Here is a 27787-nt window from a genome sequence, read left to right on the forward strand (position 1 = left end):
TTTTATTTAGCTTCTAGCTCCCTATCTAGTCTGCTGTACTGCTCCAAATGCCAAAAATAATCTTTTTGTATTGACTACACTGGACATATTTAGGATGGGATTTAAAAGTGGCTCCTCCTCCATTTAACACCAATACTGTAATGGAGGAAAGGGCAGGATACAGCCCAGATCACACTCAGTATTCCTTCCCTTACCACTCAATTCCCCATCATTCTGTTTGCATCAGTGGTACGTAAGTTCCTCTCACCAGGTGACTATGAACAATTTCCTTCTAGTAAAACGATTATGTCTTAACGTTGTATCTTCACCCTTTTCCCCACTGAACCATATATTCAGTAATTGAGGTTAAATACATTTTCTTAAACATTTACAAGTATAATCCTTTGTATTTTACCCTCCAATGTAGGAAAGTACCCCCCAAAAATATGGAAATGAGAAAAATCAAGGAATTAGCTTTATGTTACTACATTCTTGTTGGTTTTTTTTTTTTTAACCTTGCTTGGGCTGAATAATGAGCAGATATGCAAGCATGTGTGTGTGTGTGTATAAATTTGTGTATACACACAAAAGTACTATAAGAAACTAACATGAAGGGTCACCTTGATTTAGCAGAGCATACCTGAGCCTATTCTCCTTCTCAGCATTTATATTTCTAAATAGTTATCTCTATTAAAAATTAGAGATAGTAGCCTCTGTTGGGCCTTTTATAAACCTCAACAACAGAAGAAAATTAAATTGGCTATTTTTTTCTTAGGTTTCATGGTGAGATAGCTCTATGGAAAGTAGATGGAATATGTACCAGCTTGTTCTCATCTTCAAAACTTTGATGACTCTTTTTATAGATTTTCTACGAAGTAATTAAAGTCCAATTAATTGGAAAAAATACACAATGGGCATTCTGAATATAATATCTCCAATGGATGCAACTTTTATTATCTTAAACAAGTGGCTAAGCCAATGTCGAAAGTTTAAATTTTGAGCTCCTAATCAAATATCTCAGAAAATACACTCTTGCACTTTGTTGACTACAAAATAAACTCCTCTCCAGTGGAGAGCTGTCTCACCTCCTTTGGGAATCCATTACAGTGCCGTCAGTTTGGGTAGCATGCTGGTAGATCCCTTTTACCTGCAATGAACTGTACCCACAAACATACTGAAAATGCAATATTTTTAAATGGCCAGTAGAAGCTGACCACTGACAGGAATCCAAGGAGAATATTTTAGTGACATACAGAATTACCAAGTAATTTATCTCTTCTTTAAATCTGGATATTCACTTCCTAAGTGTACATAAATTTAGCTGTTGTTACATAATGTTCCCCCCTTTCTCCCTTTTATGTTCTACTTGTAAATAATGCTGGCTTCTATTACAATTTCATATTCTCAATGGATCAACACAGTGAAGGTTTCTTTTCTATTCACTCGCTAGTCCAAATTTAGATAGTGTGGGAGTGGGCCTCTTCTCCATGCAACCATTCAGGGACTCAGGCTCCTCCCATGTGGTAGTCTCCTTCAATACACAGGTAGGGGTTGTCCTGACATCATCTAGCTGGCAGATGGGAAGAAGGGAGTGCAAAGACAAGGCAGGTTCTTATGTAACTTCTATCACTGAACTGCAAGTGACAAATCACTTTCATTTACTATCTATGGCAAGAACTGCTGACATGGTCTCTCTCATATATGAGAGAAGTTCACTAAATTTAGTTTATCTGCACTTACAAGAAGAGAAAAATGGGTTTGGTGAGTATTTAGCCAGACTCTGCTACATTTTCTAGGCTTTGTCTGTGTTTGATCTTTTTATCTTTTGATTGATTGATAAATGTATTAGGATTTTCTAGAGATGGAATCAATAGGATGGGTGGGTGGATAGATGAACAGATAGGTAGGTGGGTAGGTAAGTAGGTAGGCAGATAGATTGATAGGAGATTTATTAGGGGATTGGCTCTTGTCATTATGAAGGTTGAGGAGTCCCAAGATAGGCTATTTTCAAGCTAGAGAGCCAGGGCAGCTGTAGCATAGCTTAGTCCAAGTCCAAAAGCCTCAGAACCAGGGAAGGCAATGGTGTAATTCTCAGTCTGAGGCCGAAGGCCTGGGAACCCAGGATGGGGAGCAGGGGAATGGTACAAGCTGTGAAGTTCAAACGTCGGAGAACCTGTAGTTGTGTGGTCCAAGGGCAGGAGAAGAAGAGAGTCCCAGCTCCAGCAGAAAGAGTGAATTCACCTTTCCTTTGTCTTTTTTTCTACATCAGCCCTTAGCTGATTGGATGCACTCATCCACGTTGGGTGGTGTATTAGTCCATTTTCACCCTGCTGATTGATAAAGATATACCTGAGGCTGGGCCATTCACAATAGAGAGGTTTAATGGATTTACAGTTCCACATGGCTGGGGTGGCCTGACAATCATGGCAGAAGGCAAGGAGGAGCAAGTCAATCTTGGAGGGTGGCAGGTGAAGAGAGTTTGCCTGGGGAAACTCCTTATAAAATCATCAGGTCTCATGAGACTTATTCACTATTATGAGACCAGCATGGGAAATACCTGCCCCCATGATTCAGTTGTCTCCCACTGGGTTCCTCCCATAACACATATGAATTCATGATGAGATATGGGTGGTGAGACAGCCAAACCATATCATTCCACCCCAGCCCCTCCCAAATCTCATGTCCTCACATTTCAAAACTAATCATGCCTTCCCAACAGTCCCCCAAAATCTTAACTCATTTCAGTATTAACTCAATAGTCCACAGTCCAAAGTCTCATCCAAGACAAGGCAAGTCCCTTCTGCATATGAGCCTGTAAAATCAAAAGCAAGTTAGTTACTTCCTAGATACAAGAGGGGTGTAGGCATTGGGTAAATACAGCCATTTCAAATGAGAGAAATTGGCCAAAATGAAGAGGCTACGGACAGTCAAACTTAAAGCTCCCAAATGATCTCCTTTGACACCATGTCTCATATCTAGGTCACTCTGATGCAAGAAGTGGGCTCCCACGGCCTTGGGGAGCTCTGCCCCTGTGGCTTCACAGGGTAGAGCCTCCCTCCCAGCTGCTTTTGTGGGCTGGCATTGAGTGTCTGTGGCTTTTCCAGATGCATGGTGCAAGCTGTCAGTGGATTTATCATTATAGGGGCTGGAGGCCAGTGGGCCTCTTCTCACAGCTCCACTAGGCAGTGCCCCAGTGGGGACTCTGTGTGGGGGCTCCAATCCAACATTTCTCTTCCACACTGCCCTAGCAGAGGTTCTCCATGAGGCCCTGCCCCTGCAGCAAACTTCTGCCTGGGCACCCAGGCATTTCTGTACATTATCTGAAATCTAGGCAGAGGATCCCAAACCTCAATTCTTGACTTCTGTGTACCCACAGGCTCAATACCATCTGAAAGCTGCCAAGGCTTGGGGCTTCCACCCTCTGAAACAATAGCCCGAGCTGTACACTGGCCCCTTTCAGTCATGGCTGGAGTAGGTGGAATGCAGGGCACCAAGTCCCAAGACTGCACATAGCACAGGGACCCTGTACTGCACCCATGAAACCATTTTTTCCTCCTAAACTACCTCTGCACCTGTGATGGGAGGGGCTGCTGCAGAGGTCTCTGACATGCCCTGGAGACATTTTCCCCCATTGTCTTGGTGATTAACATTCAGCTCCTTGTTACTTATGCAAATTTCTATAGCTAGCTTGAATTTTTCCTCAGAAAATAGGATTTTATTTTCTATTACATTGTCAGGCTGCAAATTTTCCAAACTTTTATGCTGTTTCCCTTTTAAAACTGAATGCTTTTAACAGCACCCAAGTAATCTTTTGAATGCTTTGCTGCTTAGAAATTTCTTCTGCCAGATACCTAAATCATCTCTCTGAAGTTCAACGTTCCACAAATCTCTAGGGCAGGAGCAAAGTGCCATCAATCTCTTAGCTAAAACATAACAAGAGAGTCACCTTTGCTCCAGTTCCCAACAAGTTCCTTCTCTCCATCTGAGATCACTTCAGTCTGGATTTCATTATCCATATCATTTTGGTCAAAGCCATTCAACAAGTCTCCAGGGAGTTTTAAACTTTTCCACATTTTCCTGTCCTCTTCTGAGCCCTCCAAACTGTTCCAACCCCTGCCTGTTACCAAGTTCCAAATTTGCTTCCAAACATCAGATATTCCAAATGTTGGGTATCTACAGCAGTGCCCCACTCTACTGGTACCAATTTACTGTATTAGTCCCTTTACATACTGCTGATAAAGTCATACCTGAGATTGGAAAGAAAAAGAGGTTTAGTGGACTTACAGTTCCACATGGCTGGAGAGGCCTCACAATCATGGCAGAAGGCGAGGAGGAGCAAGTCATGTCTTACATGGATGGTGGCAGTCAAAGAGAGCTTGTGCAGGGAAACTCCTTCTTATAAAACCATCAGGTCTCATAAGACATATTCACTGTCATGAGAACAGTGTAGGAAAGACCTGCCCCCATGATTCAATCACCTCCCACTGGGTCCCTCCCACAACACATGGGAATTCTAGATGAGATCTGGGTGGGGACAGAGCCAATCAATATCAGGTAGAAGTGGATCTTCCTTACTCAGTCTACTAATTCAAATGCCAATCTCTTCTGGAAGCACTCTCACAGACATGCTTAGAAATAATGCCTTACCAGCTATCTGCATATTAAACCAGTCAAGTTGACACCTAAAATTAACCATCACACCTTCCCTCCCTCACTCACCAGACAAATCTATCTTGAGCAATGAATAATCCAAATTTTCTTCTTTATGACTTCCATTAGTTCTCCTTATAAAGGCTGCAGAGATTCAGTTTCAGATTCAACAAATATCATTCGGAGTCTACTATCATGGCAGGTTGTTACAAGGAATTGCCATATACGTTAGGCTATTTAATATAGAAACAAGCATTGTAATGCCAGCTTTAAGATGAGAAATCTGAGGCCCAGGAATTGACTAAGCATACACAGAGGTAATCTGTAGAGTCAGCATTCCCATTTGCTGCTGTGATGGATTCACTTCCATATCTAACTGAGCTGATTCTTCCACCAGCAAACATTTTATATCTTTTTGTTGCCCAGTTATTTTCTTAATTCCTTTCTCCTTTATATTTTCCCTTCCAACTTCTTATCTAGTTATCTCTCAACTAAAACACCTCATCCTCTCTGTGTTCTTATCCATGTCTATTATGAACAAGACTCATGCTAGCAATATATTTGTATCAAGAAAAAGTATGTTGCTTTGTAAAGAAATTAGAAATACCAATATTGAACTGGTGATATCAATTTTAAAGGTCATACCAAAGTCCAGAGTACCCACAAATTTTCTATTAAAATTAATTTTCTTGAGGAAATAGTTGAGCTAAAAGCAACGTATTTTTCTATCTTAGTGGGGTTTATTTTGCTGCTATATCTAATATGGATCATTTTAAGAGTCCAGTATTCTGTTAGTTTCATTACAAACATGTAGTATTTCAGCTGCATTATGGTTATATACATATATAGCTAGCATAAGAACCTGGTCTTGATGTAAAACATTTCTTTCCTGGAAAAATTGTACTATATATTTCAAATGACTAAAAAACAATTTTTCTTCAGTGGCTTTTTTAAAAAGACATGATTTCTATGATTCTTTTTTGAACACTTTCTATAACTTCACTTGATTTTTACCCAATACAAGAGAATTTAAACTAATTTTCTACCTTCTCTGGAGTATTATCCAGATAAAGCATGACTTAGATTTTCCCTGCTTTGTTTTACTTTCTGCTACATTTTAGGGATAGCAAAACCCATCCTATTTAAAGCTCAACACCCTGTCTCACTCCTCACCAATGAAACAGGACCCATGTCAGATCCTTTCCTTTTCTCTCATTCCATTTCTCTCAGGCTGTAGTCCAGGTTAAAAATCTTGGCTCTGAGGGGTTCCAAGATGACAGAATAGGAACAGCTCCAGTCTACAGCTCCCAGCATGAGCGATGCAGAAGACAGGTGATTTCTGCATTTCCAACTGAGGTACTGGGTTCATCTCAATGGGGCTTGTCGGACAGTAGGTGCAGCACACCGAGTGTGAGCCGAAGCAGGGCCAGGCATCACCTCACCCGGGAAGCACAAGGGGTCAGGGAATTCCCTTTCATAGCCAAGCAAAGCTGTGACAGATGGCACCTGGAAAATTGGGTCACTCCCACCCTAATACTGTGCTTTTCCAATGATCTTAGCAAATGGCACACCAGGAGATTATATCCTGTGCCTGGCTCAGAGGGTCCCACACCCACAGAGCCTCACTCATTGTTAGCACAGCAGTCTGAGATGGAACTGCAAGGTGGCAGCAAGTCTGAGGGAGGGGCACCCACCATTGCTGATGCTTGAGTAGGTAAACAAAGCAGCAGAGAAGCTCGAACTGGGTGGAGCCCACCACAGCTCAAGGAGGCCTGCCTGCCTCTGTAGACTCCACCTCTGGGGGCAGGGCATAACCAAACAAAAGGCAGCAGAAACCTCTGCAGACTTAAATGTCCCTGTCTGACAGCTTTGAAGAAAGTAGTGGTTCTCCCAGCACAGAGGTTGAGATCTGAGAATGGACAGACTGCCTCCTCAAGTGGGTCCCTGATCCCTGAGTAGCCTAACTGGGAGGCACCCAGCAGTAGGGGCAGACTGACACCTCACATGGCTGGGTACCCCTCTGAGATGAAACCTCCAGAGGAACAATCAGACAACAACATTTGCTGTTCAGCAATATTCGCTGTTCTGCAGCCTCTGCTGCTGATATCCAGGCAAACAGGGTATGGAGTGCACCTCCAGCAAACTCCAACAGACCCACAGCTGATGGTCCTGGCTGTAAAAAGGAAAACTAACAAACAGAAAGGACATCCACACCAAAACCACATCTGTATGTCACTATCATCAAAGAAAGACCAAAGGTAGATAAAACCACAAAGATGGGGAAAAAACAGAACAGAAAAACTGAAAATTCTAAAAATCAGAGTGCCTCTCCTCCTCCAAAGGAGCGCAGCTCCTCAGCAGCAATGGAACAAAGCTGGACAGAGAATGACTTTGACAAGTTGAGAGAAGAAGGCTTCAGACGATCAAACTTCTCTGAGCTAAAGGAGGAAGTTTGAACCCATGGCAAAGAAGTTAAAAACCTTGAAAAAAGATTGGACAAATGGCTAATTAGAATAACCAATGCAGAGAAGTCCATAAAGACTGGATGGAGCTGAAAACCATGACATGAAAACTACATGACAAATGCACAAGCATCAGTAGCCGATTCGATCAACTGGAAGAAAGGGTATCAGTGATGGAAGATCAAATGAATGAAATGAAGCGAGAAGAGAAGTTTAGAGAAAAAAGAATAAAAAGAACAAAGCCTCTAAGAAATATGTGACTATGTGAAAAGACCAAATCTAAGTCTGATTGGTGTACCTGAAAGTGATGGGGAGAATGGAACCAAGTTGGAAAACACTCTGCAGGATATTATCCAGGAGAACTTCCCCAACCTAGCAAGGCAGGCCAACATTCAAATTCAGGAAATATAGAGAATGCCACAAAGATACTCCTTGAGAAGAGCAACTCCAAGGCACGTAATTGTCAGATTCACCAAAGTTGAAATGAAGGAAAAAATGTTAAGGGCAGCCAGAGAGAAAGGTCAGGTTACCCACAAAGGGAAGCCCATCAGACTAACAGCTGATCTCTCAGCAGAAACTCTACAAGCCAGAAGAAAGTGGGAGCCAACATTCAACATTCTTGAAGAATTTTCAAACCAGAATTTCATATCCAGCCAAACTAAGCTTCATAAGCGAAGGAGAAATAAAATACTTTACAGGCAAGCAAATGCTGAGAGAATTTGTCATCACCAGGCCTGCCCTACAAGAGCTCCTGAAGGAAGCACTAAACATGGAAAGGAATAACCAGTACCAGCCACTGCAAAAACATGCCAAATTGTAAAGACCATCGATGCTAGGAAGAAATTGCATCAACTAACAAGCAAAATAACCAGCTAACATCATAATGACAGGATCAAATTCACACCTAATAAACAATATTAACCTTAAATGTAAATGGGCTAAATGCTCCAACGCAGACTGGCAAATTGGATAAAGAGTTAAGACGCATCAGTGTGCTGTATTCAAGAGACCCATCTCACATGCAGAGACATACACAGGCTCAAAATAAAGGGATGGAGGAAGGTCTACCAAGCAAATGGAAAACAAAGCAGGGGTTGCAAACCTAGTCTCTGATAAAACAGACTTTAAACCAACAAAGATCAAAAGAGACAAAGAAGGCCATTACATAATGGTAAAGGGATCAATTCAACAAGAACAGCTAACTATCCTAAATATATATGCACCCAATACAGGAGCACCCAGATTCATAAAGCAAGTCCTTAGAGACCTACAAAGAGACTTAGACTCCCGCATAATTATAGTGGGAGACTTTAACACCCCACTGTCAAAACCACTCAACTACATGGAAACTGAACAACCTGCTCCTGAATGACTATTGGGTACATAATGAAATGAAAGCAGAAATAAAGATGTTCTTTGAAACCAATGAGAACAAAGACACAACATACCAGAATCTCTGGGACACATTTAAAGCAGTGTGTACAGGGAAATTTATAGCACCAAATGCCCCCAAGAGAAAGCAGGAAAGATCTAAAATTGACACCCTAACATCACAATTGAAAGAACTAGAGAAGCAAGAGCAAACACATTCAAAAGCTAGCAGAAGGCAAGAAATAACTAAGATCAGAGCAGAACTGAAGGAAATAGAGACACAAAAAACCCTTCAAAAAATGAATGAATCTAGGAGCTGGTTTTTTGAAAAGCTCAACAAAATTGATAGACCGCTAGCAAGACTAATAAGAAAAGAGAGAAGAATCAAATAGATGCAATAAAAAATGATAAAGGGGATATCACCACTGATCCCACAGAAATACAAACTACCATCAGAGAATACTATAAACACCTCTACGCAAATAAACTAGAAAATCTAGAAGAAATGGATAAATTCCTTGACACATACACCCTCCCAAGACTAAACCAGGAAGAAGTTGAATCTCTGAATAGACAAATAACAGGCTCTGAAATTGAGGCAATAATCAATAGCTTACCAACTAAAAAAAGTCCAGGACCAGATGGATTCACAGCCAAATTCTTCCAGAGGTACAAGGAGGAGCTGGTACCATTCCTTCTGAAACTATTCCGATTAATAGAAAAAGAGGGACTCCTCCCAAACTCATTTTATGAGGCCAGCATCATCTTGATAACAAAGCCTGGCAGAGACACAACAAAAAAAGAGAATTTTAGACCAATATCCCTGATGAACATAGATGCAAAATTCCTCAATACAATACTGGCAAACCAAATCCAGCAGCACATCAAAAAGCTTATCCACCATGATCAAGTGGACTTCATCCCTGGGATGCAAGCCTGGTTCAACATACACAAATCAATAAACATAATCCAGCATATAAACAGAACCAAAGACAAAAAATACAGGATTATCTCAATAGATGCAGAAAAGGCCTTTGACAAAATTCAACAGTGCTTCATGCTAAAAACTCTCAATAAATTAGGTATTGATGGGACGTATCTCAAAATAATAAGAGCTATTTATGACAAACCCACAGTCAATATCATACTGTATGGGCAAAAACTGGACGCATTCCCTTTGAAAACTGGCACAAGACAGGGATGCCCTCTCTCACCAATCCTATTCAACATAGTGTTGGAAGTTCTGGCCAGGGCAATCAGGCAGGAGAAAGAAATAAAGGGTATTCAATTAGGAAAAGAGGAAGTCAAATTGTCCCTGTTTGCAGATGACATCATTGTATATTTAGAAAACCCCATTGTCTCAGCCCAAAATCTCCTTAAGCTGATAAGCAACCTCAGCAGTCTCAGGATACAAAATCAACGTGCAAAAATCACAAGCATTCTTATAAACCAATAACAGACAGTGAGCTAAATCATGAGTGAACTCCCATTCACAATTGCTTCAAAGAGAATAAAATACCTAGGAATCCAACTTACAAGGGATGTGAAGGACCTCTTCAAGGAGAACTAGAAACCACTGCTCAATGAAATAAAGGAGAACACAAACAAATGGAAGAACATTCCATGCTCATGGATAGCAAGAATCAATATTGTGAAAATGGCCATACTGCCCAAGGTAATTTATAGATTCAATGCCATCCCCATCAAGCTACCAATGACTTTCTTCACAGAATTGGAAAAAACTACTTTAAAGTTCATATGGAACCAAAAAAGAGCCCACATTGCCAAGTCAATCCTAAGCCAAAAGAACAAAGCTGGAGGCATCACGCTACCTGACTTCAAACTATACTACAAGGCTACAGTAACCAAAATAGCATGGTACTGGTACCAAAACAGAGATATAGAACAATGGAACAGAACAGAGCCCTCAGAAATAATACCACACATCTACAACTACCTGATCTTTGACAAACCTGACAAAAACAAGAAATGGGGAAGGGATTCCCTATTTCACAAATGGTGCTGGGAAAACTGGCTAGCCATATGTAGAAAGCTGAAACTGGATCCCTTCCTTACACCTTATACAAAAATTAATTCAAGATTGATTAAAAACTTAAATGTTAGACCTAAAACTGTAAAAACCCTAGAGGAAAACCTAGGCAATACCATTCAGGACATAGGCATGGGCAAGGACTTCATGTCTAAAACACCAAAAGCAATGGTGACAAAAGCCAAAATTGACAAATGGGACCTAATTAAAGTAAAGAGCTTCTGCATAGCAAAAGGAACTACCATCAGAGTGAACAGGCAACCTGCAGAATGGGAGAAAATTTTTGCAATCTACTCATCTGACAAAGGGCTAATATCCAGACTCTACAAAGAACTCAAACAAATTTTCAAGAAAAAAACAACCCCATCAACAAGTGGGCAAAGGATGTGAATAGATACTTCTCTAAAGAGGACATTTATGCAGCCTACAGACACATGAAAAAATGCTCATCATCACTGGCCATCAGAGAAATGCAAATCAAAACCACCATGAGATACCATCTCACACCAGTTAGAATGGTGATCATTAAAAAGTCAGTCAGGAAACAACAGGTGCTGGAGAGGATGTGGAGAAATAGGAACACTTTTACACTGTTGGTGGGACTGTCAACTAGTTCAACCATTGTGGAAGACAGTGTGGCAATTCCTCAAGGATCTAGAACTAGAAATACCATTTGTCCCAGCCATCCCATTACTGGGTATATACCCAAGGGAATATAAATCATGCTGTTATAAAGACACATGCACACGTATGTTTATTGCGGCACTACTCACAATAGCAAAGACTTGGAACCAACCCAAATGTCCAAAAATGATAGACTGGATTAAGAAAATGTGGCACATATACACCATGGAATACTATGCAGCCATAGAAAAGGATCAGTTCATGTCCTTTGTAGGGACACAGATGAAACTGGAAACCATCATTCTCAGCAAACTATTGGAAGGTCAAAAAACCAAACACTACATGTTCTCACTCATAGGTGGGAATTGAACAATGAGGACACTTGGACACAGGAAGGGGAACATCACACACCGGGGCCTGTTGTGGGGTGGGGGGAGGGTTAGCATTAGGAGATATAGCTAATGTAAAAGACGAGTTAATGGGTGCAGCACACCAACATGGCACATGTATACATATGTAACAAATCTGCACGTTGTGCACATGTACCCTAGAACTTAAAGTATAATAAAATATATAAATAAATGTATATAAATAAAATCTTGGCTCCATGTCACCTTGGGCAGGTTGAACTAACGTGTCAGAAGTGTTTTTTTCTGCATCTGTGCAATTTAGAGTCATGCGTATATCTCAACCAAAGCCTTACTTTGCAGAATGATTGTTACAACCAAATGAGATTCTGTGTATCAGCTGCCCATTCCCTTGTTGAGTACTGAGCATGCACTCCACAAATGTGGCCTTATTGCCATATAACAAATTAACAGACTTATTGGGGAAAATACGGTGTGATTATTATTTTCAATTTCTCTAAGTCAGAGTCTAGGCATGACTTATCTGGGGTCCCTATATCAGAATCTTTAAGAGGCTACAATTGAAGTGTCAGCCAGGGCTGCAGCCTCATGTACGTCTCAGCTGGGAAAGTATCCACTCCCAATTGATGTGTCTGCTGGCAAAATTCAGTTCTTCAAGGGCTGGTTGGTTTGAAGGCCTCAGTTTCTAGATGGCTGCTGGCCAGCAGTTGCCCTCAATTTCTTGCCCCTTGAGTCTCTCAAGATGGCAGCTTGCCTTACTAAAGCCATCAAAGGAGAGAGTCAATTGAGAGAATCTACCTGAAATACAAATGTTACGGTCTTTTGTATCCAATCACTGAAGTGGTATCCTATCACCTTTGCTATATTTTATTACATAACAGCAAGTCACTAGACTAGATCATACTCAAGGGGAGGGAATTACACAAAGCAAATATATCAGGGGGTGAAAATTCTTAGGAGGTCATCTCAGAAGCTGCCTGTCACAATCCCCAATCCTATGTATTCCTAAGACATCATAGACATTCAATCTACTATATATACATAGCTCAATATATTACATATCTAGTTCATTTGCACAGAACATATAAAGTGTAAGAAAGTAAATATATAAAATACAAAAATAGGCAAAATGTGTGTGTGTATGTGTGGCTTCTACACGTTTGGCCAATATGTTGGGTTTTTAGTATATAAGGAGTTATGAAATATGTCTTCCTCTCATGAAAGAATGCACAGTTCAGGTGTTTATATTAGGTTTTCCATTAAGTCTCTTCAAAAAAAAGGAGCAGAGAGATTAAGAATGTGGGCTTTACAAACATGCTTAATGGCTCTCTCTGGGTAATTTAATAATCAGATGTTGGGAACCCATGAGGAAAAAACAAAAAGAAACCTAGCAAGTCAGTCAATCATAAAATCATAGACTGTAGGCCTAGAGGATACAGTCTATCAAGTGATCCATCAATACCTGTTGTGCTTTTTTCTGTTTTCAAACCCTATCCTAGTTGCCAAAGTCCAAAGTCCAAAGGGAGAAAAAGCCACAATTGAAAATGAGCTTGATAAACTGAAGCCGATAATTAATTTAGTCTTCAATTATTTTGACATGTAAACAAATGTTGAAGCAGTCTCCTTAGGGCCAGGGGAAATGTGAAGGAGAGGATACTTCAGGGAGAGAGATGGAAAAAATGAAAACACAAAAGTTAAAGGATGCAGGGAAGAGAGGGCACTGTAGGAGGCCGCCAGGACCTGGTGACTGTAATTAGGGAAGTTGGCCGTGCATTTGGTTATCTCTGAGATACAATGTATGGAAATAAGAGACCAGCATGCACAGTTAGACTCTAGAGTGCCATGGGACCAGGAAATACGATTAGACCACATACAAATCATTTAAGTTCAGAAGAAGGTTAGTGGATGAGGGACTAGGTTTATTCAGAGATGCACAGTTGGACAAATACAGATCAAAACAACAGGAAAGAAAAAAAAGGCTATTCAAGTCTCTTTTTTTTCTTTCTTCTTATTTTTTGTTTTCAACTGCAGCTTTATAAAGATGGTTAAGATTCTAAAAAAATAAGTTTTATAATGGATATTTTCTGTGGTGGTCTCTTCAGAAATGTTTAAATCAAAAATTGGAGTATTAAAAGGAAGCAAAACAAAATCCACAAGTTTTGTCATTGTTTTTAATGGTGATGAACTCCAAAGTTTTCTCATTTTGGTTTAAATAAAAATTTTTAAAGTACGAGCAATAGTGTTGCTATTGAATTGTAAATGATTCTTATCAGTCAAAACCATGCTTTAGGCTTTCAGGTAAATGATAGCAAATAGATCTAATCTGTTTATATTTTGTTCATTCCAAAGCCTACTGAAATGACAGAAATATGTAATAATAAAATAAATCAAAGCCAGCAATTCTACTCCTAGGTATATGCTAGGTATAAGCTTTGAGACAAGGTCTTGCTCTGTTGCCCAAGCTGGAGTACAATGGCACCTTCCTGGCTCACTACGGCTTTGACCTCCCAGGCTCAGGCGATCTTCCCACCTCATGAGAACAAATAAAGCATGGCTACATGCAAGAACATGGGTGAATCTCCAAACATAGATTAAAGAAGCAGTGCACAAAGTGTATATACTGTAGAATCCTGCTTACATAAAGTGCAAAACAGGCAAATTTAATATGGTGCTAGAGGTCAGGATAGTTGACTTACTTGGGAGGGGAGCTTAGTATCTGGTAAGGTGCGGGAGGTGGGTTTCTGGAAATCCTGGGAAGAATCTGCTGCTTGATCTGGGAGATAGTTACACAAGCATACTCTTCAAAAATTAATCAAGTTATAGCCTCACAATATGTTCACCTTTCTGTGTGTATAGACTTCAGTAAAAAGCTGGATATGTGAACAAATGAGTAAATGAATAAAATCTCCATAGCGGGGCTAGGAGGCTGGGAGGGGTGTCATCAGCCCACATGATCATTACGGGGTTTGTAAAAAATGCAGAGCTGATGGGAACAGGGTAAAAAATGATAAAATACAATGAAGCTGAGAAAATTGCAAACTCACCCAAGTGAAGAAGAGTATCTCTAAAAGGTGACTTTTTCCATTAGTGTTTCGAATAATTTCAGAATGATGGGCAGTGGTGTCGTACAATTAGAACCCGGAGGCTGGAGAAAATGTACTCCTGCTGCAAAGACTGATCAATGCAGATTCTTATTTACAAATATGAAAAGGACTAAAAATTCCCAAACAAACATTTGAGGCAATCCACCCTTGTGAGAAAAAGCATCAAACCAAACACAGAAAATTCAAATCCAGGAGGAAAAATTGTTAAAATTAAAAACTAAAATCTTAATGTAGCAGAGAATAATTAATATATCAGAGACATTGGTGGCAAAATGCTGCCCCTCAGGTCAGGCGAATTTTCTACCACTGTATTTTCAAATATTTTCTTTTTTCTCCTCTGTGCCTTCCTTCTGGAAATAATCGTCAGGGCTTTTTGAACTTTTGACACATTTCTATGTCTCCTAAAAGGCTTTCACCCCAGAAGTTTCACTGGCATAAAATTGTATCTATTTATTTGATTGAGAGCTGTGGGCTCTGTAACTTGGACAAGTTGGTTAACTTCTATGTACCTTAGTGCCCTTATGTTTGTTTATTTATTTATTTTTGAGACAGGGTCTCACTCTGTCACTCACCCTGGAGTACAGTAGCACCAACCTGGCTCACTACAGCCTTGACCTCCCGGGCTCAGGTGATCCTTCCACCTCAGCCTCCTGAGAGTTGGGATTACAAGCACACACCATCATGCTCGGCTAATTTTTAAATTTTGTGTAGAGATGGAGTCTCTCTAAGTTGTCCAGGCTGGTCTCAAACTCCTGGGCTCAAGCAATCTTCCCACCTTGACCTCCCAAAATTCTGGGATTACAGGTGTGAGCCACTGTGCCCAGCCCACTACCCTTATTTTAAAAGCACAATTTACTATCTACCACATAGGATTAGAGTATGGATTAAAGGCAATAATGTAACACGGTCTCCATCATAGTGCCTGGCCAAAGAAACATAAAGCCAGCTCAGCACCAACATAGCTCTACGCTTGGTAAATACCAGGTTTAAAAAAATAGTTCATTACAGCCTCATATTTTACTGTATGGGTCAAAGATTTTACTTCACCCCACAGTATCTGTTTCTTTCAACCATTATAAGGTTGAGAAATGAAATGAAATTAAACCTTACATATACTTTATGTTCTAAAGTCAGCTTGTAAGATGACTAATTGGAATGTTTAAATTTACCCTTGGAAAGCCTTTTAATGGCTTATAAAATATAGAAGGGTATATATGATTTTTAAATACAACTTTGAAAGCAACATTTCTTTAAGCATTTTTTTCCCTCTGATCCTCATTGAATTCTTCAAGCTCTTTTATGAAAGCAAACTGATCTACCTGCCTAGAAATAAATGTATCATTTTTTCATTGTCTGGGAAATTTGTAAAACCATTAACCTATTTTCCATGACCACCAACCATTTCAGAATTGCCTCTTTCCATGGCTTGAGGGAGAGTGGTATGGTAGAGAGTCTTTTAGTTATTTTCTCTTTTCTGTGTCTCTCTCTTCTATTCATAATTGAATAGCTACCCAGTTGGCGTCTAACACTCTGGACAGTCCGTGCCCAGCTGTGCCCATCCAACCCCATCCTGGGATGTAGAGAGAGAACAGGCCAGGATATAGATAGATAGATAGATAGATAGATAGATAGATAGATAGATAGATAGATAGATTGATAGATAGATAGATATTCCCTTGTTGTTTAGGCTTTTCAAAGTTGTTCAAGTGAAATTCAGTGCTCTGATTTCTGTGGGCCACCTCAATTCCAAGGCTGAGCTATCCATAGCATTCCAATCTACTGCTTTGAATTTGAAAGACAAATTTCCTATCAAAACTCACCTCCTGGTTACTGTCTTTGCTGCGGGGAGCTTCCTTTTTCGGTGGTCTCCATGGGCCTGAAGGTGAGTTCTTCTTCAGAACCTGTGTCACAGAATGAATGTAACGTTGAATGAAGCGTCGTGACACTGAAAGAAAACGTCACTTTGGGGTTTGGCAGGATGGATGGGAAAGGATCTCCCGTAGAACTCAGGTTTGGATCAATATCTCTAATTCCTCTTACCCCTACCCTTCGAGAGGAGTCCTGGTTTCTGCCAAGGGCTCTCAGTAAAGAAGGGTCTAAAGAGCTATCCTTGCAAAGCAGGCCAGCGCTAATAAAATGACAAAAAGCATATTGAGAAGGGGATCTGACATTTGAAGTAGAGATTCATTGAAATCTGGCTTCAGGCAAAGGAAACTGTTGGATTCAGATAGATTTGCTTCTCTCCCTGCCTTTGGAGTGAGCGTTTGTTGAAGAACAACATACATAAAGAAAAGTTCACATAGCACAAATCGTAAGTGTGAAATTCACCGAACTTCAACAAACGGAGCATACTCATATAACCACCCACGTGAGAAGAACACCAACCCCGCCCCTCAGAAACCTCCCTCAGACTCCCTGCCAGTGACTACCGCACCCATAACTGCTCTCATGTTTGTGACAGCAGAAGTAACAGGTATAGTTGCTTTTGAAACTTTGTTCAGCTGCCTATTCACAATACAACCTAGGAAAACTGGGTTAACTTGTTGGTTTCCATATCAGCCATGTGGGAGATATTAATTCTTATATTATTGCCTATCACAGTGTCCACTATGTAGTTGGTATTCAATAGAAGTTTTGAATAAAGGGCTAAGAGGAAAACAACAGTTGATGTACAAAATGCCTTGGGAATAAACTGGGGTTCCAAGGAGAAAAATAAGGATCCAGCTGCTTAGGACAGTACATATTAAGTGAACTGTGTCTATCAGTCACAAATTTAATTTGTAGAAGCTTATTATACTTTCCTTTTATATTACAGTTAGAGCACAATGTTGATACTCTGAAACTATGTCAAATATATCACTTTACTTTTTATTTTAGGATAATAAAAAAATGACAAATATTGGTCATAAATGGGAAGTGTTTATTCCAGTTAGATTGAGGACCTCTGCTTAATTCAAATTTCTCTTCCACACACTCACCACATTGGAGACATTTGGGGGATGCTTATGTCTTTTTGCATAGCTCAAGTCATTCCTGCCATTTAAAACAGTCACCCATAAGGAAACTATGACTAGCTAACAATGGCTTTGAAAACCCAAGCTAGGAACTAAAGTTATCTTTTAGTATGCATCAGATAGCCATTGTGTAATATTTAGCCGTTTAGGCATTGTTGATATTGAGCAGGCTTAGCATTAGGCATGGAGGTGAAAATCATTACCAAAAAAAAAATAAATAAATCCAGACTTCCTTGCAATCCTGGTTGGCAAGAAACACTCAGACCCAGGGAAACAGCAGCCCTGAACCCATGGCCATCTGTCCATTTATGGCAGTGCACCCTGATGAGGGAGGTGACACTTAAGCTAAGTGCAGTGCCAATACCTAGCCAACAAGACTGCAATTAGGAAGGGATTCTGGTTCCTGCAAATAGCTGGTCACTGAGAAATAAATTTAGTAATATATCTAGTACTGTGTTCAGTGCAATAGATCAAAGTATGTGGCTTTCTAGAGATGGAGAGTGCAATTCTAAAGATTTCAAGTTAAATGGGAATGTATTTTTGCATTAACTAAACATTTGCTAAGTATGTTACATTGTTCCGATGTTTCCCGCCAAACCTCATGTTGAAATGTCATCCCCAATGTTGGAGCTGAGGCGTGGTGGGAGGTGTTTTTGTCATGCGGGCAGATTCCTCATGAATAGCTTGGTGTCCTCCTGGCAGTAATGAGTGAGTTCTCACTCTGAGAGCACATGAGATCTGGTTGTTTAAAAGAGTGTGGCACATGCTACATCCCCTTGTTCACTCTTGCCATGTGACACGCCTTCTCCCACTTCCCCTTCTGCCATGAGTAGAAGCTCCTTGAGGCCTCACCAGAAGCCAAGCAGATGCCAGGGCCATGCTTCCTGTACAGCCTGTAGAACTAGGAGCCAATTAAACCTCTTTTCCTTATAAACTACCCATCCTCAGGTATTCCTTTACAGCAGCACAAAAACAGACCAACAGTATCTACTATGTACCTGGTATAGAGAAGATACAGAGCAAGACAAAGCTGACAGCCTTAGTCTATCCCCAACTAATACAATTGTTTCAGGAAAAGCTTGATTCCAAGTCCTTGGAAGAAGTAAAGCTGAGATTGAGATTTTGGGTGCCCTTGGTGATTACTGAGGGAATTTCTATTGACCAGAATGTGTGAGGAAACCATACGCAGTGCTGCGGGCTAAAGGCAGGGAGAATTGACACAAGTGCTCATAGGCAGGCATCTCTGTCCCTCTCTGCCTGTGTAAAACAGACAATATTCACAGCCAGGCTCAAATCCTAGTTCCTCCTCAGAGCCCTCCGTGGTCCCTCAGTCAAGAGTCATTCTCCCTTCCTCTGAAATTATCTTATTGCCTAGATCATCCTTATGGATTTTGTCCTGCATTGCTTTGGTTTGTAATGCCATGTGGGTATCTTATCACACTGTCTCTAATGTGAACTCCTGCAGAGCAGGGGCCATTTGTTATAACGCTGTTTACTCCCCAACAGCGCAGCACCTGACATTGTTCTCTACCCATGACAGGTGTTTTGTAAGTGTTTGTGTGTTGATTAATCTGAAGCACCAATGCTTGGACTTGTCTGCTTTACATTCTGACCTAGACCTAGTCCTTTCTGAATACTTAGACTTGATTTTTCAGCCTACCAACCAGGTCTCTCTGGGTACCAAAAATCATAATTATAACCAAGATCCAGGGATCTGGCTCTCCAATACATGCTTTCTATGACGTTGAAAAATTCTTAACTTTTGTATACAGTATATATTGTATCATATATTAGAATACATAAAATCACATAAAATATATGATATTGTATGCAATTATATGCACTAGAAATAGTAATAATGTAAATATGTGCATGTGTACACATATGTGTGTACACAAATACTATATTATATATAAGAACATATTTTTATGCATACATATGTGTAAATATGTACATATGAAGTTTTGTAAATGTACAAACACACAATATTTTCTTTTGTACTTTCTGCTTTCACTTGATCTCTCATACTTTGGTTTCCTAAGCATTTTGCAAACCCCCCAAAAAATTAACTAAATATAAATCTGAAATGAACAAAAAGTACGTAAGGGGCCTGGAGAACTTCACTTTTGGGGAAATGATGGAAATGGGCAAACATGTGTAAGCAGTTCAGATGCTGAGGGAATTTTAGAGACATATGATTGACAGTTTTATGCAAGAAAAAAATAGGTTGGTGTTCTGTGCCATCACACTAAGAATGCACAGAGCTTCATTTCAACAAACAAACAAATGAACAAAAAATAAGAAGAAAAAGACTTTTGTACCATTTAGCCAGGAAAATTCACATCTAGTATTAAGGACTGATCATGGGAGAAGACAGCAAGAATCCTAGACACTCTACTTCTTTCTCTTTTTTGTCTATTATAAAAAAACTACATTGCAGCTCTCAGGATCAGGGAGCCTAGGTACTCTTTTAAAATGTAATGCTGACAGTAACAGAAGAATAAATTACATTGTCCTACCCCTCCTTCACTATTATCAGTAACAGAATCCTCTTGTATCCACAGCCAGGGTGGAGATTTCTATCCTAAGAAACATACCCTAGAATCATAGCCAGATAAAGCATTCATGCCATTCTAAAGTGAGGCCCCAGACAGCCTCTAAACCTCCCCCTTCTGAGTTTCCGTATGCAAAGGACTCTCCCTCCCTGTCCTTGCTCCTGGTGGCCTTGAACCACCTTCGGAAGTAGACCTTGTTTGATGTTCCCCAACCTCCCAGCTAACTCCCTGAGACTCTTTAAACATGTGCAGGTATTTTACCTCGCTGTACCTCAGTTTCTCCATATAAAATGGTGGTCATAATAGTATCTACCTGTTGAAGCTGTGAAATGTGTACATATTTATAAAACGTTTAGAAGAGTGCCTGGCAGATAGTAAGTGCTATAAAAGTATTTGCTGTCAGTATGGATATTCCCCGTGTGTCCAGATCCCAAACCTTTCTCTTTTTTTTTTTCGGAGATGGAGTCTTGCTTTGTTGCCCAGGCTGGAGTGCAGTGGCACAATCTTGGCTCACTGCAACCTCTACCCCCCGGGTTCAAGCAGTTCTGTCTCAGCCTCCCAGGTAGCTGGGACTACAGGCACCTGCCACCACGCATGGCTAATTTTTGTATTTTTACAAAATTAGAGACAGGGTTTCACCTTGTTGGTCAGGCTGGTCTCGAACTACTGACCTCAGGTGATGCACCTGCCTCAGCCTCCCAAAGTGCTGGGATTACAGACGTGAGCCACAGCGCCGGGACCCAAACCTTTCTTACTTGACCAAGCCCCTATCCTCTCTCATCTGGAGTTACACAAGAGCCCTCTAACCATTAGTTTGCTTCTAATTTTGCTCTCTTATACCCTATCTTCCACAAATAAGCCAGATGATCCTATTAAAAAATAAGTCATGCTCTCCAGAGTTTTATCTGCTTCAGAATAAAAGTCCAAAGTTCTGGCATGGCCCCCAAGACCCTGGAATGAAGCATCTGATATTTAGAACCTGTCTGGTCAGATATGCTGCTGTGTCTTTGACTTTATAGAACCCCACTCACACTGTTACTTGCCACCGCTTCGCCATCCTGAACAACTTGTTTCTGCCACAGGACCCTCGTGCTTGCCAATTCCACTGCCTGGAAAGTGCTTCCTGCATGCGTCCATATAGCTCATTTTCTCACTTCCTTCTGATCCCTGCCTAAATGTCATTTTGATCAGCTAGAAAATTCTTAACCATCTTCTTTAAAATAGTACCGACCAATCTCTATCTTGTTCCGTTTTTATTTAAAACATTGTCATATGTCATATGATTTATTTGCTTAGTTTTAAAAAAATAATAAAAACTTTACCACCATTCTTCCTTTAATCATTGCTATATACTTCTTAGATACTAACAGAACACCCATCACTAAGTGGTCAATTAATAAACAAATTTAATGTTGGCCTAATTTTAGAAAATATTTTAATCATTTCCCATCTTAGCAGATTAAAAGGGGGAAATCCTTATGATCTCTTCAAGAGAAGGGGAAAAAGCAGTTGAAAAAATTTAGCAATTATTTAATAATAATAATAAAACCCTTATCATACATAGACTAGAAGGAAACTCTACTAACCTAATAAAGATGATCTACCAAAAATCCATCAGACTTTACAGTAAAAGCTTAGAAGCATTGATTTAAAAATCACAAATGAGGGCTGGGTGTGGTGGCTCATGCCTGTAATCCCAGCACTTTGGGAAGCCAAGGTAAGATGGTAACTTGAGGTCCAAAGCTGGAGACCAGCCCAGGCAACCTAGTGAGACCCTATCTCTACAAGAAATAAAAAATTAGTCAGACTTGGTGGCAAACACCTGTAGTCCCAGCTACTTGAGAGGCTGAAGCAGGAGGATCACTTGAAGCAGGAGGATCAAAGCTGCAGTTAGCTTTGATCATGCCATTGCACTCCAGCCTGGGCAATAGAACAAGACTCTGACTCTTTAAAAAAAAAAAGAAGGTGGAGGCGGAGGAATCAGAGATGAATAAGTATATTGGCAATCATCATTTTCACTCAATATTTTATTCAAAGTCCTAGCCATTCAAGTAAGAAAAATAAAATGAATAAACACTTGTCATAAATGGGACAGAAAACTGTCAATTTTGGGGTGATATTAATATTCATGTAAAAGAAGCTTGGGAATCCATAATCAAATTACTAAAATTAATCATCCAAATGTATAACTTGGTTTCTAAACATAAGACCAAAATTTGAAATAAAGTTCTTATACACTAGCAATATACAGTTACAAAGTATAATTCGAACATACTATTTGCATTGCCAAAATATTAAGAACTGAATAACTTTGAGATAAATCTGACAACAGAAATACAAAGAGAAAGTGATAAATCCTTATGTAATAGCATTAAGAAAGGTAAAAGTAAATTGTTTTTTAATAGGTCTCCACGCAATTATAAAAATATACTTCTCAAATTAATCTATAAAATTTCATTGCAGTGTACCTCAAAATGATATGAATAGATATTTTAAAGAAACGAAACAAGAATCAATAGCAAGCAAGACATTTACCAATGAAACCTTGGTGTATATTTACCAACAAAACCACAAAGGGATCCACCAAATTGAGATCAACATCTACTGGCAGATAGTAATTACTGAGTTGTATGCATACCGAACAACCAGTAATCGTATTCATTTGTGTGAATGTAAATTGCTGCAACCACTTTGGAAAAGAAGTTGGCACTGTCTTGCAAAGCTGAAGGGGTATGTTGTTTTTTTGTTGTTGGCCCACCCATTTACTTTCTCTTTGTCCAGTCCCAATGTAGTCACATGCAGGGTATTTCATCCAGCAATCCCTGCCCCGAGCAATGTACAATCAGGAAACTAACATACTCACTGCGAGACATGCAGAAGAAGGTTCATCTTGAAAAAGTTTGTAATGGCAAAAAAGTGGTAAGCAAACCAAATATGCTTTGACAGGAAATTGGATGATTTTAATCTGTAATGTTCAGATAAATGAATGGTATATAGATCAGTGAAAATAAGCCATAGTGTCACATATTATTATAGATGGATTTTAAAAACATATTATTGAGTGGGAAAAACAAACTTTAATAGGATATATATAGTAGGATACCAGAAACATAAGGCCAGAAACATACAAATATTTAGAATATATTTCTTATTAAAATATATATAATGTATGGTAAAATATATGGTGGTCTAAGAATCTGAGAAAAAATTAAGAGTGATTATCATTGTCAGGAACGTATGGTACCATAGTTATCAATAAAGGAGAGGAAACGTGATTATATCATTAGATGCAGAGAAACCTTTTGATAAATTCCAACACCTATTAATGATAGAAACTATTAATAAAATAGTAAAAGAAGTGGAAGGGAAACTTTCTCAACCTGATAAAACAATTTAAAAACAGCCAAATTTCACCACTTTTGTTTAATAATGTAAGAGGACTTGGCCTGTGCAGTAAGTCAAGCAAAGAAATAAAAGGCATACAATTTGGAAATAAACTCTCTTATTTGTAGTTGATAAATCATGAATACAGAAAATTCTAAAACATCTACCTAAAAGGTTTTTAGAAGTTTTTAGAACTACTAGATACACTTATATATGCAAAACAATATACAAAAATCAATTGTGTTTTTATATACTAGCAATAACAATTGTAAATGTAATGCAATAACACTATTGACAATGATGTCAGCTGTCAGGCCTCTGAGCCCAAGCTAAGCCATCATATCCCCTGTCACCTGCACCTATACATCCAGATGGCCTGAAGTAACTGAAGAATCACAAAAGAAGGGATATTTAAATGGCCTGTTCCTGCCTGAACTGATGACATTCCACCACAAAAGAAGTGAAAATGGCCAGTCCTTGCCTTAACTGATGACATTACCTTGTGAAATTCCTTCTCCTGGCTCATCCTGGCTCAAAAAGTTCCCCCACTGAGCACCTTGTGACCCCCACTCCTGCCCGCCAGAGAACAACCCCCCGCTTTGACTGTAATTTTCCTTTATCTACCCAAATCCTATAAAACGGCCCCACCCGTATCTCCCTGGGCTGACTCTTTGTTTGGACTCAGCCTGCCTGCACCCAGGTGAAATAAATAGCCTTGTTGCTCACACAAAGCCTGCTTGGTGGTCTCTTCACATGGACGTGAGTGAAATCAACAAAACAGAAAACATTGAAATATAAATTTAACAAAATAGGTACAAAATTTGGACACTGCAAATTACCAGCATTAATAAAATAAACACAAATGAAGAGATGTACAATGTTCATCTATTGAACATTCAATATTAGTAAGGTTCTCTCAAACTGATCTATAGATTCGACACAAGCCCAGTCTAAAGCACACCAGATATACTACTCCTCTACATCTTCCTCCCCTTTTTCCTCCTCCTCCTTCTTCTTTTTGCTATTATTATTATTACTATTATTTTTGTAGAAATGGATAAGCTGATTATAAGATGTATATAATATGAAAAGGCTATACAATGACTACAAATTTGAAAAAGAAATGAGTTGAAAGACTATCTGATTTCAAAATGTATTATAAAGTAATTAAGAAAGTACGGTAGTATGGCCGGGCGCGGTGGCTCACACTTGTAATCCCAGCACTTTGGGAGGCCGAGGTGGGCGGATCACGAGGTCAGGAGATAGAGACCACAGTGAAATCCCGTCTCTACTAAAAATACAAAAACATTAGCCGGGCGTGGTGGCGGGCGCCTGTAGTCCCAGCTACTCAGAGAGGCTGAGGCAGGAGAATGGCATGAACCCGGGAGGCGGAGCTTGCAGTGAGCCGAGATCGCGCCACTGCACTCCAGCCTGGGTGACAGAGCAAGACTCCGTCTCAAAAAAAACAAAAAAAAGAAAGTACGGTAGTGTGTATATGTGTGTGTAAATATATATGTATATAGTTGTAACTAGCTAGGAGTCCAGAAATAAATACCGACATATCAATTGATTTTTATAAAATTTACCTAGACAATAGAAGAAATAAACTTTTTTTAAATTTAATTCTTTACAGATAGTGCTCTAATAATTGATATCCTGGCCGGGCACGGTGGCTCATGCCTGTAATCGTAGCACTTTGGGAGGCCGAGGTGGGTGGATCACCTGAGGCCAGGAGTTCGAGACCAGCCTGGCCAACGTGGCGAAACCCCGTCTCTACTAAAAATACAAAAATTAGCCAGGCATGGTGGCGGGCATCTATAATCCCAGCTACTTGGGAGTCTGAGACAGGAGAATGGTTTGAAACGGGGGGACAGAGGTTGCAGCGAGCCAGGATCCCGCCACTTCACTCCAGCCTAGGCAAAAGAGGGAAACTCTGTCTCAAAAAAAAAAAAAAGATTGATATCCATATAAAAAAAAAATTTGACAATTCACATTGCATACAAAAGCGAACTCAAAATGGAACATGGGACTAAATGTAAAAGCTAAAACTATAAAACTCTTAGAAATAAATATGGAAATACAGTTTAGATACAACAGCAACAATATAAACTGTAAAAGAAAATGTTGATACGTTGGACTTCGTTAAAATTAAAACAATTTTTCCTTTGAATACCATCACTGGGACAATGAGAAGGTAAGCCATAGAGTGGAAGAAAGTATTGGCACGGCACATATCTGATAAAAAAAAAAATTGGAACAAAAAATGTTTACAAATCCTAAATGAGAACACAAACAACCCAGTATAAAATGGGTAAAATCTTGAACTGACACATCACCAAAGAAGTTTTAAGGATGGCAAATAAGCATATGAAAAGCTGCTTAGCAGCATTAGTCATCAGGGGAAAGCAAATTAAAACCATAATACGATGTCACTGCATACACATTACTATGCTAAAATTAAAAAGACTGATGATGCCAAATGCTGATGATATAAAGCAATTGAAATTCTCATACATTGCTGGTAGGGGCGTAAAATGATACAACTATGAGGAAATCATTAGGAAGTTCCTGATTAAGTTAAACATAACCTACCATATGAACCAGATATTTCATTACCAGATACTTACCCAAGAGTAATGAAAATAGATGCCTACACAAAGCATTGCACATGAATGTCCACAGAGGTTTTATTCACAATAAGCAAAAACCAGATATAATCCAAATTCCCATCATTAAGAGAATGGAAAAACACGATATAGCATATCTACACAATGTAATACTATTTTGCAATAAAATTAGGATACTACTAAAACATGCAACCACATAGATGGATCTCCATGAATGAATCATTATGCTGAGTAAAAGAGTCAAAAATAAAAACAATGTTTCAATTTATAAATTGAGAAACCTAGAAAATGCAAACTAACCTATTTTGACAGAAGGCAGATCATCGGTTGTCTGTGACCAGCCAGGAGTGGAGGCAGGGATGGAAGTATTTTGTATATATTGTGGTGGTGGTTTAACAAGTGTATGTGTCTGTCAAAATTCATTGCACTGTGAACTGTAAATGGATATTTTTTTAATGACACTTAAAAAAGCAAGCCACTAACTGGGAAAAATATTGCACCTATATGTATATGAGAGAGGTCTTGTCTCCCAACTATATGAAGGATACTTTTAACTCAATCATAAAAAGAAAACAGGCTGGGCGCGGTGGCTCATGCCTGTAATCCCAGCACTTTGGGAGGCTGAGGTGGGTGGATCACAAGGTCAGGTGTTCAAGACCAGCCTGGCCAAGATGGTGAAACCCTGTCTCTACTAAAAATACAAAAATTAGCCGGATACAGTGGCAGGTGCCTGCAATCACAGCTACTTGGGTGGCTGAGGCAGGAGAATTGCTCAAACCCCAGGGGGCAGAGGTTGCAGTGAGCCGAGATCACACCACTGCACTCCATCCAGCCTGGGCAACAGAGTGAAACTCTGTCTCCAGAAAAAAAAAAAAAAAAGAAGAAAGAAAAAAATGGAAAACAATCCACTTTGAAAAAATTGACAAAATATGTCAATAGACACATTTTCAAGAAGATATATGAATGATCAATAAATACGTAAAAAGATATTCAACATCATTAGTCCTCAAGAAATATCCATTTAAATAATAGTAGCTAAAATTAAAACAAAACTTTGAACTAAGCCTACCTAATGAATATGGATTATCTGAAACATCCCCACATTTCTGGTGGGAATGTAACATGAGTACTAACACGTTGGGAATGTTTTAAAGTTAAACATAGGACTTACCATACAACCCAAAAATTTCTCCCCTGGGTACTTATCCAAGAGAAATAAAATGATATGCCCACATAAAGCATATGCCTATACTTGTATATAAATATTTTGGATCCAAATTAATAAGAAACAACTCAATTGTCCAGCAACAGAAGAGTGGGTATGCAAACTGTTGCATACAGTGGAATACTACTCAGAACTCAAAAAGAACTACCTATGTACACAACAACATGGATAAATCTCAAAGCAATATATTGCACAAAACAAGCCAGAGACATCAAGTACTTTTGTATAATGTACAATTATATTTACATAAAATTCTAGAGCACTGAAGACTAACCTATAATGACAGCTGATACTGGTTGTTTGAGGCTTGGGATTAGGAAAGGGACTACTTGCAAAAGAATGCATGGGAAACTTTCGGAGGTAACAAGCTTGTG

General features: G+C 39.4%; 1 long non-coding RNA gene across 1 annotated transcript in view; it reads left to right on the forward strand.

Annotated features, from left to right (window-relative positions):
• The first annotated feature begins 22700 nt into the window (after positions 1 to 22700).
• The window catches only part of LOC129482111 (uncharacterized), a 49923-nt gene continuing 44836 nt past the window's right edge, over positions 22701 to 27787 (forward strand). Inside the window, exon 1 of the long non-coding RNA XR_008657609.2 lies at positions 22701 to 22791. This is a non-coding gene — a long non-coding RNA (uncharacterized lncRNA). The remainder of the gene's footprint in view (positions 22792 to 27787) is intronic.

The sequence above is a fragment of the Symphalangus syndactylus genome, chromosome 5, assembly GCF_028878055.3.
Source record: "Symphalangus syndactylus isolate Jambi chromosome 5, NHGRI_mSymSyn1-v2.1_pri, whole genome shotgun sequence".
Lineage (NCBI taxonomy): Eukaryota > Metazoa > Chordata > Mammalia > Primates > Hylobatidae > Symphalangus > Symphalangus syndactylus.